This window comes from Diabrotica virgifera, chromosome 5 (genome assembly GCF_917563875.1).
Source record: "Diabrotica virgifera virgifera chromosome 5, PGI_DIABVI_V3a".
NCBI lineage: Eukaryota > Metazoa > Arthropoda > Insecta > Coleoptera > Chrysomelidae > Diabrotica > Diabrotica virgifera.
Window position 1 is genome coordinate 196,947,933 of NC_065447.1, and position 16,215 is coordinate 196,964,147.

Here is a 16,215-nt window from a genome sequence, read left to right on the forward strand (position 1 = left end):
AAATGAACTGCACTAAAGTTTTTAGATCTTATAAAAAAGTTTTTCCAAACGTGTAATTCCTTTCATGAATTTTTCCTTTAATCCTCCATTTAACCCCCATTTTCGATAAACCAGACCGTCACGGTTACAGTTTTAATCCCACTGCGTTGAAAAAAAACAACGAAATCCATTCTACAGTTTTGAATAGATCTCCTGGTCTATGAGTGCTTTAAGTTTACACTTAACACATGGTTGTAGAAGTGAGGCAGTGAAGCAGCATACTTTTTTGTTTTTTGAATTATTATATGCGGGCAGTGGCTGGTGATGGTGAACTATTTTCAATTATCAGACTAATTTTGTGCGGATACCGTCGATGCCTACGTATTCATTAGCGCATACGTATATTTTATTCTCGTGCTTTTTTTCCTATTAGAAAACGTCAGTGGTAGTAGTGTACGTTACGGGAACTGTTGTGCTCGAGACTTGAGTAGAGTTTGTAATAACAGGTTTTGGTGCGGAAAGTACATGTGTCATAGTAGTACGGATTACGGATGCGTTTGAAGTGAGTGTGTTCTATTTGTGATAAGGTGACAATATTTAGTGTTGTAAAGGATATAAATAAATATATTTGTTATAATATACGGATACTTCTATCATTAAGTAAGGTAAGGATTCTTGTCAACTGTTTCATAGGTTGGTTTTGATTTATTTTTAACAATTATCAATAGTGCATTAATTCGTTTTTAATGAAAGAAACTATTCCATATAAAAGCTCATTAAAATACACGAGCTACAGTTCGTTTATCGTTACATCTCTCTCTTCAATCCTGATCCTGACCCCCCGGAGGGAGTGTAGTGGTCGACGTATATTGTCCGTCTCCAAAGATCTCTTGTCTCTGGTCATTTCTTTTAACTCATGCATAGGTCTTTTGCATATTCCTGTAATTTGATCTATCCATTTCGTTGGGGATCTTCCTCGTGATCTCCGGTCTTCCACTTTTCCTTGTATAATGAGTCTTTCCATGTTTTCTGTGTTTGCTCTCGTAACATGTCCAAAGCATTTTAATTGTTGGAGAGTCGTCGAGATTCGTCTTCAACAGAACATTTCAGTAGCGTCTTCTTCTTTCCGATTTTCTCAGGGTCCAGAAGATTCAGATCCGTAGGTCAGTATTGGGAATATTAAGCAAGCAGAATATTAACCTTATCTTTAACGCTCTTGAAATTTGGCAGTCCTTCCATATTTTAGTCATTTTTGCTGTGGCAACTTCTGGTAGATCACATCTACGTTTTGTCTTTTCTCTAATGACCCTCTGTTTGTGATCAATGATCTCAGATATTCGAACTCACAACCTCAAACCGGTGAATTGTGGTTGTGCGTGGATGATTGTTATGTAGTCTATCTACTAACATGGTCTTTGTTTTTGATATGTTTAATTGCAGACCAAATATTTGACTTTCGTTTTCGACCAGTCGCCATAAGATCAATCAGCTCTGCTTGACTATTTGCAAGAAATGCTGTGTCATCTGCGGTTACCTATGAAACCATTACATTAACAATATATAAATTGAGGTCAATATATAGAAAGCTTAGCTTGAGGACTGTTTTTTAGATCTTCGGCATTGGGTTATAAAGAGAAACGAAGTTATACATGTTAAAAGCTCTCCGTTTCAAAATTACACATGGCGACAAAATTTCACCAGTATTCGGACCAACGAACTGTCACACGGATGGAATGGGCAAGAAGTGAATTTAATGCCGCCAGGATGAGATAGCGCTAGTCAGGGAAGGGGGGAAGATAATCGCAATCTTTCATAAACAAAAAATTGATAGTGGTAGTCAGGGTTGCCAGCTTGGGGTATTTTTCCATAATTTTGGAGTAATTTGAAAGCGTATAGAGGAATTTTCTAAGCGGAAATGGTTGGGGAGGGACAATTATGAGATATTTTAAGGGGGCCATGGTAAATTAAATTTGTGCATATACATAGAACTGTATAATTATACTCTCATATAATCGAATACGATAGGACTTATGAATTATTTCCAGGGCCTTCTCTTGATAAGTAGTATAATTTTGGTTTGGGACCGTTTAAGTATTACGTAACGCAGGTTGGGGGGGGGGGGTTAAAAATCTTCAAAAATTGCGTTACGCATTAGTTAAACTCCCATAAGAGTGCGTTACGTAGGGGGGAGGGGGGTCAAAAATCTTCAAAAATCGCGTTACGTAATACTTGAACGCTCCCTTTACTGTTCTCTACATTTGACTACTAATTTATTAAAATGCGGCAAAACTTTAAATTTAAGGGGTTTGAGCTTCAATTTGAGGGAATTTCAGTTTCTAAGTGGGGGATTTATAAAATCACATCTGGCAACTCTGGTGGTATGTTGTAGCAAATTTTCCCTGACAAGCTCTGTCTCTCTCTAGGACCTCTCACTTGTATGTTGGCCGAAATCTCGCTTCACTGTTTGAATGGGATGGGGCCATTCCATCCGTGTTGACAGTTCATTGATTCGGACCGAGAGATCATAATATCTTTTTTTGTGCGCAGAATCTGAATAATAGCTCCAAATTGCCGAATTGGCTCTAGTTTCTGGGATATCCTAATCTAAATAAGTTATAATAAGTATACCGTTACATACTTGTAACGTAAGCTTAATAGAAATTAATCTGAATATCTGGAGAGCCTAACTTGAGGTGTACTTTTCAGATCTTCGGCAAAAAACTACCTAACTAATATAAATGTCAAATGTATACGTCTAAAGATCATGTTCCTTTTTATTTTTATAAGATGTAAAAAATCTTATTTATTTATATTTTATTTACTTTTATTTAGTACAGTAAACTTTCTCTTAACGGACACCTCTTTCGCCGGACACCTCCTCTATACGGACGATTTTTAAAACAAAAATTATTCGGCCAGATATGAACCTGTACCCTTTAACTCCCTTAGACGGACACTCAACAACGGACGCGGACTGTAAATGACGTGTACATGCGGACAGTAAATGAAAAAATTTTATATTTTTTTTCAAATATTTTACAATATAAACGACGTGTATATTGTATAATACATTTATTCTTTCAACTCATTACAGATGTCCACAACGAGATATTTAATATTTTTCAAGTTATCAATACTAAGTAATAAAAATTTAATGTGTGTGTCCGTCGATGAAAGAAATGCGACACCAGAAACTTGTTAAATTATTATTTTGACTGAAATAAGGATTTAAGAGGAAACAGTAGCGATCAACAGGTAGCGAAAACGCGTTCCAAGATAGCGGCTGTAATTTTGAATATTTTTTCGAGATATTTGGCACACGTATTCGTAATATGATAAAGAATGGCGGCACAGAGCCCAATTTAAGAAATATATTAGTATGTAGAAATTACTCTGTAATTAAATACAATATTAAAAAAACGAGCCTGTACCGCCATTAAGAAGAACAAATAAATACACTTTCTTCAAATAAACTTTTTTATCGGAAGCCTAGATTTTGTGTCATTTTGGAACTACTAATGAAATAAAAAATTTTAGTAGTTCCAAAATGACACAAAATCTAGGCATCGGATAAAAAAGTTTATTTGAAGAAAGTGTATTTTTTTGTTCTTCTTAATGGCGGTACAGACTTGTTTTTTTAATATTGTATTTAATTACAGAGTAATTTCCACATATTAATATATTTTTCAAATTGGGCTCTGTACCGGCATTCTTTATTATATTACGAATATGTGTGCCAAATATCTCGAAAAAATATTCAAAATTACAGCCGCAATCTTGGAACGCGTTTTTGATACCTGTTGATTGCTACTGTTTCCTCTTAAGAATTTTAACCGAAATGTCTGATTAAGCCTATTCAATAGACGTAGTTGTATTTTGAGTGTTTTTGCAACGTTTCAAATTTGAAAGAAAGAAACAGTCGATGTGGTTCATTATGGGGAGAAGCATAAGTTAAGTGTTAGACAGTTAACAGAAAAATCTGGAATTGGAAAACCTCAAACCAGTGAAACTTTAAAAGATAAAAGTGATTTAATTAATCAATTTTCTGAGAGCGGAAAACTGAAAGCGAAAGGAAATTTTGAAAACCGAGGATCCTGGATTAGACCTAGAAATACTTAATAGTTTTCGATTGATTTTGTAAAGTGCGGTCTAAAAATATTTCTGTTTCTGGTAAATTATTCAAGAAAATGCATTAGGAGTTGCAAGGGAACTAAGTGTTGATATGAAAGCTTCTGTGGATGGCTCGAGAAATTCTGTAAGCGATAAAATTTTTCCTTCCAATCTGTATGTAGCGAGGCAGCTGCTGTAGATTTATTAGTGGTTTCTAATTGAAAGGAAAAACTGCCTACTTTAATAAAAGTATACGCTCCGCGAATCCCTTTTAACGCAGATGAGACGGGATTATTTTTTTAGAGTTTAGAGCATTACCCAAGAAAACTTATACTCTGAAAGGAGAAAGATGCACTGAAGGTAAGGCTTCTAAAGATAGGATCACAATTATATTTTGCACCAATATGATGGGGGGCAAAGAAAGGCCGCTGGTAACCGGAAAAAGTGAAAGTCCTCGTTAATTCAAGGGTTCACACGCAGAACAATCACCTATCGAATGGTACAGCAATAAGAAGTCGTGGATGACAAATGACAAAAGAAATTATGAAAGACTGGCTAAATAAATTTCATAGAAAAATGCAGAGAAAAAATCAGTTCTTTTGTTCCTAGACATTGTAACGATGCAGAAACACGTTAATTTCTTAAAAGAATTCCATCTCACTTGGAGAAGAAAAAGTCTCGTATCACCCTGTATGAGTGAAATTTCGCCGTGAAAAAGTTCCCAAGTAAGAATCGTAATGTTCCTGCGCTTTAGCGTAGATTGATTTGTGTGTCATTTTTCTTACAGTCTCAAGAATGTTTATGCGATATGGACTATTCGAGAATTTAGGTGTTTACACAAGTGTCTGTTCCCTTGCGGTAAACAAAAAATACGACTGAACCTTGAGTGGGTCATTAGTGTTCACCATAAATATGATCGACTTTACGGTTCTCTTTAGAGTTAATTCGTTTTCCGTGTCAACTCGCATCCAAAGTAAACATTGAGAAATTGATCGAGGTTATCCAATAGCTCTGTTTGTTGTTCGTATTACTTAAGTCAGCTTAATTAGGAATGAATTATGATCAATCTTTTGGCGTGATCTAATGGAAACATCTAGCAAATGTAAACACTTTAAAACTTATTTCTTTTCCAAACTAATAGTCGCATACTCAAGATTTAATGAAAAGAATGACGACGCAAAAATATAAATCGTCGTATTCTGTTCTGATTTGCTAAACATTGTGTCATGCAAAACCACAGGGCTTAGCATTGGTTAATATTTGTCATCTGAAATCACGGTATCTCATTTTTGATTGGCTGGACTAACGTTTTGTGATATTTTGGGAGAAATGGTGCTTTTCAGGGTTGTTCATGTTTCTGTAATTGGTTGCGTGATTCGTCAATTATTTCGTCATGCAAAGGACAATATTTGCTTGATTGGTTGGTCGGATCATGGTGTGTGAGCTGAAGGAGGGGTGGTATGTTTTCTAGGATAGGAGCGATGAGGAGGTAGCTAAGATGAGGATTATCGATTAGCTAACGGGTGAGAGAGGTCGAACTTCTGATGATGTAGTGTCCAGTGATGTCTTCAAAAAACACTGGGAGAGTTTACATTTAGGTGCAAATATGGAGATTGTGAATTTGGCTGCAGAGTTTGATGTCGGCAGTCAACGACCTTTATTTTCGTCTAGAGGACACCCCCTGTTCCTTTTGGAACACATTTCATATTAATCATTTAAGCAGTTCTTATTAATAACCATGGTGAAATGAAGTCGTGTATTTACGTCACAACAAGTTACTTAAGTTATTAAAACCAGTAAAGCATTGCTGAACTTTTCAAACTAAATACTTTTGTAAATTCGAAAATGTACCACATCAGTATTGTATTTTTGTGGTAGTAAAGTGAAAAGTGCTACGACCGTATACCTGGACTTTGCGTTGGAAGCTGCAGGACATTAAAGCGGAGACACAAAGGTACCTAATTAATGTTGTATTTATTTGTATTTGTGGACAATACCTCTTAAATGTAAAACCAGAAAGAGGTCAACTTTAACTTCTTTTTTTATAATTTTTTGTTTAATAAATGGTATTAATTTTCAATAATGTTGGCTTGTAAATAATTATCCATCTCCCTTCTCTCTGGTCAAGTGTGTAAGAAACAACCAGGTAGGTTTTATTTATCTTTTTTTCTTTATATACTTTATATTTATCTTGAAAAGATTATTTTTATTTAGTTGCCTTTTAATTTGTTGTTTGTTTTATCTAAAGAGTTTTTCTTTGTCTTCCCTTTTAAAACTAAAAGATCAAAGTGGCGCCCTTTTGGCTTAATATTGATTCATTGTTTATTTAATCCTTTTGTCCATTGTGTACTAATTTAGCTCTAGTAGCTATTTTCCTTTTTTTAATTTTGTTGTCTATTATTCATATATTTCCCAGCTAATAAGAAACTATAAAGAACCACCCCACACCTCTAACCGATTCTGAGCAACGGAGCCTTCGTTCATCCCATATGTGTTGACAATTTTTTCTCCTTTCCATTTTATTGCCACACATAAAAATGACGCTGACCAACGTGGGACAAGATCTATTTTCTTCTTCTAGATCGATTTTATTATTAGCCTTATCGTAGTTAATTTTCCATCCACATTCCTGTCTCTTATGTTACGAGGGGATAACTGAGAGTTAGACATTTTCGTTGAATTTTATTCATCAAAAAAAAAAAAAAAAATCTCATGTTTCGTCTACCCCTTTGCTTTCTGTTAGAGCAAATAATGACTAGTGTTTTCAAAATTTATTGCTTTTTTAATCCTACCTTAATTATTTAGTTCTTACGACCAGGAGAAGGGATAATAAATATTTTGTTTTTAATAGTACCTCATAAATTTTTGCTTGTACGGTGTCGTACAAATAACTGTTTTCATTGTTTTTCAATTGATTGTATATAAAAAAAAAAAAAGACTTTTGTAGATTGTTTTGTACAAGAAAATGTTATGTAAATAACGTAATGAAAATTTCAGCAATTTCACTCTAAATAGATAACGTAAAATTTGATTGCGAAAGACTGCTATTAATTTTTTTATTTTATTTTATTTTTATTTGCTATTAATTTTTCTAGTATATATTTAGGATCTAACTGAAAAGATATCCACCTTAATTCGACTTATATCGACGTTTTCTTGTCTGTGTTTGTTTTGTTCGTTATTTGGTTTGATTTTCTTTGTTTTGAGCGGAGAAAATGGATTCTTCAGTTGTTCAATTCCTGAAAGTTGACGAGATTGACTATGAACTCTATATTAGAGGAGTCAAGACCAAGAAATCTCTTTCCGACAAGAAAACTATGCTTAGAAAACTTCTTAGGAAAGAAGGTGAAATTAATCTTCTTACAAATGTTCTAGTATTTGATACGGAAAAAGTTGATATTGATAAAATTTTGAGTGACATTTCTTCTTTAGTTGCTGAATTTGATGGTAATATTAATGATTCTGTTTATAGAAGGGCGAAAGCGCGTTTGTGTCACCTATCTTTGAGGATTGGGCGATTACCAGTCGATAGTAGTGTAAATGATGAGATAGAGTATAGGGATGAAGTTTCTTCAACTTGTTTATTACTGGAAGGTAGACTTGATGAGGCAGTAGTGACTGCTCAGTCAGTTTCTTTTCCTAGCACTTCAACTGCTCAGTCGGTAGTTCAACCGCTCCCGCCTATTGTAAATGTTTCACACCCAATTAACTTAACAGACTGGAATATAAAGTTTAATGGTGATCCTAAGGCCGTGTTTTCTTTTCTCGAAAAAATACAGGACATGGCTGATTCGAGAAATATCTCTAAAGAAGTTCTTTTCCGTTCTGCAGTGGAACTTTTTACAGGTAGTGCAGCTATTTGGTTTAGAAGTATCCGTGGTACTGTGTCTAATTGGCAAGAGCTAACAACCCTTGTTAAAGCTACATTTTTACCCCATGACTTCGATGAAGAGTTGTGGAATCAGATAAAATTAAGAAAGCAAAAAAGGAACGAGTCCTTTGCACTCTTCCAGGCACAAATTTTGGCTTTGTCCAGACGTCTCACGGTTGCTCCTTTGGAGAAGACTCTTATTAAACATCTTAGACAAAATATATTGCCCGAGTATATTCCTTTGATCGCTTTAATAGATACCAATACAATAGATGAATTATCTTCGGTAATAAGAAAACTAGAAAACAATGCGCAATTATTGCCCCAAGGAAAAAAGGAACATTCTTCTAGTGTCTCTTTTGTTGATCAGGACCGCAATGTATCTAACAAGAATAAAAAGAAATTTTCTAAACCCCCAACCCAAAATCGTGATAAATCTCCTTTGCCTTCCGTTAGCAACTCTGCTAATAATAGATCTAATGTAATATGTTGGAACTGTAGAAAAATAAATCATACGTTCCCTGAATGTAGGCAACCGTTGCATAGATTTTGTTTTGGATGTGGAAAGGAAGGGTTCACAAAACCTTCTTGTCCAAGGTGCTCAAAAAACTGAACGATGAAACCTTCATGTTCGGTGGTTGTGTTTCTAGTTCTAAGTTCAAACCCGAACGTTCTCGCTTATTCACTCAATCGAAACCTAATAAAAATAAGTCTAAAGTCAGTAATTCTAGTGTACAGGTTTCTCCTGTTATTCTTTCCAAAAAGGGTGATAAAAGGCCTCATCTTAAGGTACGAATATTCTCTCAATGGTTTACATTGCTGCTAGATACAGGTTGTTCTACTACATTAGTTGGTTCGTTGGGATTGGAGTTTCTTAAGAAAAATAAGGTAAAAATTAATAAATGTGAGTACAAAGAAGTCATTCTGGCAGACGATTCGAAGAGGGAGATAATTGGAATTGTAGATTTGCCTCTAGAGGCCAGTGGAATTTGTCATATCATTAGTTGTATTGTAGTCCCATCGATACCTCTTACTTTTATGCTTGGTGGTAATTTCGCTTCGAAATTTTCCCTCCAAATGGATTTCAAACAGAATACATGGAGTGTCGATAACAGCAGTGATAGCTTGGCATCCGCTTCTTTAGTTGATTCATTTCCTTCTCTGTGTTCAGTGGATTCTTTTGGTCCCGAGCAGAGAGAATTTGCAGATCACGTTGTTCTTAGTTTCGATGAAGTAAATAATGGTTCAGGAATAGGTCGCACTGACAAAATCATGTTAACAATTGATACCGGTGATGCAAAACCCTTCAGAAAACGGCCATTCCCAATGTCACCCTATATGTCAAAAATTTTAAATGATGAATTGGACGAGATGTTACGTCTTGGTGTTGTTGAAATTTCTAATAGTCCTTGGTGCTCGCCAGTCCTCCTTGTTAAAAAGAAAACTGGTGAATACAGATTTTGTTTCGATGGTAGATCTTTGAATGAAGTTACTCGTCACGATGCTTATCCTCTACCTAATATAGATCGTATATTGTCTTTGCTTAGAGGTGCAAAATATATTAGTTCTATTGATCTCAAAAAGGCGTTTTGGCAAATTCCTTTGGACCCTGCTTCACGAGAGAAGACTGCTTTTGCTGTAATTGGGCGAGGATCGTTCCAATTCACAGTAGTTCCATTTGGCTTATGTAATTCTGCACAAACCCAACAAAGGTTGGTAGATGCAATCTTTGGTCCCGAATTTGAACCTTATATTTTTTGTTATCTTGATGATATAATCATCTGTACTAATACGTTTGAAGAGCATATTTCGCTTCTTCATCAAGTAAAAGAAAAACTCAAAGAGGCCAATCTTACCATAAATGTTGAGAAATGCGAGTTTTTTAGGACCCAATTAAAGTATCTTGGCTATATTGTTGGTGATAATTGTCTGCGTTCAGATCCAGATAAAATAGCGGCAATGATTAATTATCCGCGACCTACCAATACCACAGAAATTAAACGTTTTATAGGACTTTGTTCTTGGTACCGTCGTTTTGTTAAGAATTTTTCTTCATTAGTGGCTCCGATTAATGATCTTCTCAAAGGCAAAAAGAAAAAGGAGCCTATTTCTTGGAATGCCGAGGCAGAAAATGCTTTTATTTCTATTAAAGAGGCCCTAGTTTCGGCTCCTGTGCTAGTTCAGCCTGATTTCGCCCGACCATTTACAGTTCAATGCGATGCTAGTGACACCGGTCTTGGTGCAGTACTTACCCAGGAATTTGACGATGGTGAGAAAGTAATTTCTTATGCCAGTCGTTCTCTAAGTAGAGCTGAGAGAAACTACTCGGTCACGGAACGTGAATGCTTGGCTGTGATTTTTGCAGTAGAGAAATTCCGTCCCTATGTCGATGGTGTCAAATTCACTGTCATCACCGATCATTATTCACTGTTATGGCTAACTACCCTTAAAAACCCCACAGGACGTCTTTCCCGTTGGGCCATGCGATTAAAACAGCATGATTTCGATCTTGTTCATAGAAAAGGTGCTTTTCATAAGGTCCCTGATGCATTAAGTAGAATGCATGAAAACAAGATCGATATAGAGAAGGTGGACGTTGCTTATTTGGACGTAGACGTTGATAGAATTGACCCATGGTATGACAATCTTCGGTCAAAAATAACTGCTGATCCTGATCGATATCCACAATGGAAAGTTGAACATGATTTTGTATATAAATTCATTCCTGCTTGTCTTCCTTTTAACACCAATTCAGTTGAATGGAAAATTCTAGTACCTAAACCTCAGCGAATAGAAGTTATTCGTTCTTGTCATGAACCACCTGTTTGTGCTCACATGGGTTGTTATAAAACCCTCGCTCGTATTCAGGAACGTTTCTATTGGCCTAAAATGAGGCAGGATATTGTCAAGTATGTTCGCTCTTGCAAAATTTGTGGTGCTCAGAAAGCTCCAAATACTGCTCAGATGGGGCAAATGGGAAAACAAAAAAAAGTTGATTTCCCTTGGCAAGTCATCGCTGTAGATCTTATCGGTCCATTAACTCGTAGTAAACGAGGTTATTCTTGGTTGTTAGTTGTTGCAGATTGGTTTTCAAAATATACTTTATTACACCCTATGAGGAAAGCTACGTCTAAGAATATTTGTGATTTTTTGGAAAACCAAGTTTTTCTAATGTTTGGAGTGCCACAACATGTAATTTGTGACAATGCGTCAAATCTTAATTGCAAGGCTATGGAGGAGTTATGTGCCCAATATCAGGTTCAGAAAATATGGTTTAACGCTGTTTACTCGCCGCAGTGCAACTTTGTAGAAAGAAATAATAGGACAGTCGTTACCGCCATTCGTAGTTATATTGAAGATCATTCAGATTGGGATAAGAACTTGTATAAGATTCGTCAAGCCATTAATACGGCCAAACACGAAGTGACTCAATTTACCCCTGCTTTCCTTAACTTTGCACGTCATGTGCCCATTTCGGGTAATTATTATGGTCAAATACCTGCCGTCCCGGCAGATTTGGAAATAACACCAGGAGATCGTAATAATTACGCTTCTGAAGTTAACGGACTAACAGATGTCTTCTCAACAGTTCGTAAAAATTTAAATAAAGCCTACGAGCGCAATGCAAGGACTTATAATTTACGAAAGAGAGACATTCAATTTAAAGTTGGAGACAAGGTGTGGAGAAGAAATAAAGTTCTCTCTAGTGCACCGAAACATTTTATGTCTAAATTATCTCCTAAATATGTCTTGTGTACAGTTGTTAAAAAACTGTCCCCATTGGTTTATTCTTTAAGGAATCCTGATGGTTCCAACGCCGGAAATTGGCACATAAAGGATTTAAAACCTTATGTCCCTGAAGAAGAATCAGAAGATGATTCTGATAATAACTTTGAAGATTAGTTCAATTAAAATACATCCACTAATCTCTAAATATTCCTTGTGTAAATAATTCTAATGTTTAGGAGAAAATTTTAGTTAAGTTTATTATTTATTGGTTACCATCTTGAGACTAATTTTTTATTTAGATTGGTTAGTTGAACCGAACCCATATTGAGTTGTTTTATGTCAATTAATTTGAATTTTTCTATTTGGTTTCATTTGGGGCGTATTTCAGCTAATTTAATCGTTTCCTTTTTTTTGGACAAATGGTCCACAATGAGTTAATTTGTTTGATTCGATAGGAGATGGCAATATTTTTTTATTAATACCAAAAAAAAAAACTATTTTTACCTTTTTTTGTTTCGCCGTCTCTTCGACTATTGGTTTAGGCTATTTCAGTAAGTTTTTAATTGCGTGTAACGAATTCGCATTCAAATGTTTAAGCGTTCATCTCTTCGTTATACGTAGTTCACTTGAGTTTATTTTGGTTATTCCCATACAAGTGGTGTTGGTGGGAGTGTACCCTTTATTTTATTTGTTCCCGTACAAGTGGTGTTGTTGGGAATACTCCCTTTATTTGGAGTTACTGGTAACAAATTCGCATTAAAATATTTGAACGTACATACTTGTACTTGTTATACAGTAAGTTCACTTTATTGTTGATTGTACTTGATTAAAAAATGCTTCGTCCTGCAAGGACAAAGTAAATCAAGTCAGCATACTACTAGCTTTGACTAGTGCGTGTGTTTTTATTTAAGTCTTGGATCCAAGTTGTTGATTTTATTGATTCGCATACCGCTGGGATGTCTGTCCCGGATACTAAAATAAATCCGTGACATTGGACATTGTTTGTGTTGATTGTGTTGAATTTGCATACCGTTGGTATGTATGTCTCGGACTGAAAATCCGTGACATTGTTGATGTAGATTTTTGAAAATTTTGACATTGAGTAAGTCCAGGTAAAATTTTCTTTGGCATCATTGCGTTTAATTTTCGATTTTATTTATTGAGTGAAACTTGATACTTCCTTCGTCGTGGCCAGACAAAGTGAGGTGAGATCTACACCACTATCTTTGGTTAGTGTGTATATCTTTGTTTTTGAAGTTTGTTTATATAAGTCCTGGATGAAAAGTCCATTGGTACTTTTGTATATAGTTGATTCGGTTTGAGTTTTTTTTTTTGTTATTAGTGGACGCACTATAACAATTTTTTTTTTAATTTAGTTTGCTTTTTTTTGAGTTTGCTTTTGTTGATTCTATCTTAGTTAGGTTAGGTTAATATAGGTTACAGTAGGTTAGGTCTACTTGTGTTGATTATATTTTTATTGGGTAGATATTACTAAAGGTGTTCTTGACATCTACCTTTTTTTTCAAAATTATATTTTTGTTTTAACGTTTTGGTTTTAAATTCATCTCTTGTCTTACTGGGAGTTTCCTAACATGGGAGATTTTCCGATGAGATTAATCCCGGAAGATTTTCAAGGAACTTTGGCCATCCTTTCTTCTTCTTTTTTTATTAATGAGTCTCGACTTGCAGTTGGAAGTATTCCGATTGCTGGTTGGAAGCTTGATGAATTTTATTTTGATTATTGAATATACTGATTTGTTGGCCACCCGCCTATGCTGAGCTGGAAGCACTTATCTTTTCCGTTTCCAGAAACTTCAGCACTGGTCTGTTCCACCTTTTGGTTAGGCTAGAGCCATTTTCATAAAAATCTGCCATTGGTCGTTGTGCTTAAAAGCCAACGAACCTTACCTGGTGTCTACTCTTCAAGTCGAACATCCAGTTTAACTTTGTGTTATGAGACTACAGATGTTAGTCTTCTTCTTTTATGGTATCGTTCCATTTTATTTTTGTGGTGTCTATTCCGATTTCAAGCTGTGGTTTATCCCAAGTTAAAATCGTGGGGAGGCTGTGTAACGATGCAGAAACACGTTAATTTCTTAAAAGAATTCCATCTCACTTGGAGAAGAAAAAGTCTCGTATCACCCTGTATGAGTGAAATTTCGCCGTGAAAAAGTTCCCAAGTAAGAATCGTAATGTTCCTGCGCTTTAGCGTAGATTGATTTGTGTGTCATTTTTCTTACAGTCTCAAGAATGTTTATGCGATATGGACTATTCGAGAATTTAGGTGTTTACACAAGTGTCTGTTCCCTTGCGGTAAACAAAAAATACGACTGAACCTTGAGTGGGTCATTAGTGTTCACCATAAATATGATCGACTTTACGGTTCTCTTTAGAGTTAATTCGTTTTCCGTGTCAACTCGCATCCAAAGTAAACATTGAGAAATTGATCGAGGTTATCCAATAGCTCTGTTTGTTGTTCGTATTACTTAAGTCAGCTTAATTAGGAATGAATTATGATCAATCTTTTGGCGTGATCTAATGGAAACATCTAGCAAATGTAAACACTTTAAAACTTATTTCTTTTCCAAACTAATAGTCGCATACTCAGGATTTAATGAAAAGAATGACGACGCAAAAATATAAATCGTCGTATTCTGTTCTGATTTGCTAAACATTGTGTCATGCAAAACCACAGGGCTTAGCATTGGTTAATATTTGTCATCTGAAATCACGGTATCTCATTTTTGATTGGCTGGACTAACGTTTTGTGATATTTTGGGAGAAATGGTGCTTTTCAGGGTTGTTCATGTTTCTGTAATTGGTTGCGTGATTCGTCAATTATTTCGTCATGCAAAGGACAATATTTGCTTGATTGGTTGGTCGGATCATGGTGTGTGAGCTGAAGGAGGGGTGGTATGTTTTCTAGGATAGGAGCGATGAGGAGGTAGCTAAGATGAGGATTATCGATTAGCTAACGGGTGAGAGAGGTCGAACTTCTGATGATGTAGTGTCCAGTGATGTCTTCAAAAAACACTGGGAGAGTTTACATTTAGGTGCAAATATGGAGATTGTGAATTTGGCTGCAGAGTTTGATGTCGGCAGTCAACGACCTTTATTTTCGTCTAGAGGACACCCCCTGTTCCTTTTGGAACACATTTCATATTAATCATTTAAGCAGTTCTTATTAATAACCATGGTGAAATGAAGTCGTGTATTTACGTCACAACAAGTTACTTAAGTTATTAAAACCAGTAAAGCATTGCTGAACTTTTCAAACTAAATACTTTTGTAAATTCGAAAATGTACCACATCAGTATTGTATTTTTGTGGTAGTAAAGTGAAAAGTGCTACGACCGTATACCTGGACTTTGCGTTGGAAGCTGCAGGACATTAAAGCGGAGACACAAAGGTACCTAATTAATGTTGTATTTATTTGTATTTGTGGACAATACCTCTTAAATGTAAAACCAGAAAGAGGTCAACTTTAACTTCTTTTTTTATAATTTTTTGTTTAATAAATGGTATTAATTTTCAATAATGTTGGCTTGTAAATAATTATCCATCTCCCTTCTCTCTGGTCAAGTGTGTAAGAAACAACCAGGTAGGTTTTATTTATCTTTTTTTCTTTATATACTTTATATTTATCTTGAAAAGATTATTTTTATTTAGTTGCCTTTTAATTTGTTGTTTGTTTTATCTAAAGAGTTTTTCTTTGTCTTCCCTTTTAAAACTAAAAGATCAAAGTGGCGCCCTTTTGGCTTAATATTGATTCATTGTTTATTTAATCCTTTTGTCCATTGTGTACTAATTTAGCTCTAGTAGCTATTTTCCTTTTTTTAATTTTTTTGTCTATTATTCATATATTTCCCAGCTAATAAGAAACTATAAAGAACCACCCCACACCTCTAACCGATTCTGAGCAACGGAGCCTTCGTTCATCCCATATGTGTTGACAATTTTTTCTCCTTTCCATTTTATTGCCACAACATTGCTGCGTCTCATCCACAACTTGTGTTATGTAATGTTATATTAATGTTTCTATTTATATGTATATACCTACAACATATATTCATGCACCTATTTTTAAAAATTTTAAGTTAACATATTTTTTTTCTCTTCAACGGACACCTCCTTTAAACGGACACTTTATGCGGAACAACTACTGTCCGTTCAAGGGAGAGTTCACTGTACTTCAAAGACATTCTAATATACAATCAATATATCTTCCAAACTACCATGGAATAAGTGCGAGTTGTTTACCAGTTTTCTGCCCCTCATTTATCTGCTTTATATTCTCGAAGGCCCCTTTATCAAATATATATTCACCCCTCTTTTATGGCGTCGATATTGACATATTTTGAGATTGCAACATGTATGTTAATAGGTCCTTTTGTTAAAAAGCAAATTCTTCCCTCTTAGTAACATGACCACATATTTTGTACAACAAGTTAGGAAATCTATATTTTATAAGGTTAGCAATAACCGGTGCTTTTACAGTTTGCAATGTACTCATACTAATTATGAAC

General features: G+C 35.2%; 1 protein-coding gene across 1 annotated transcript in view; it reads left to right on the top strand.

Moving 5' to 3' along the window:
• The first annotated feature begins 445 nt into the window (after positions 1-445).
• Positions 446-16,215, top strand: part of LOC114324907 (uncharacterized) — a 359,531-nt gene continuing 343,761 nt past the window's right edge. Inside the window, exon 1 of the mRNA XM_028272877.2 lies at positions 446-644. The gene's annotated coding sequence lies outside the window, so the exon portion shown is untranslated. The remainder of the gene's footprint in view (positions 645-16,215) is intronic.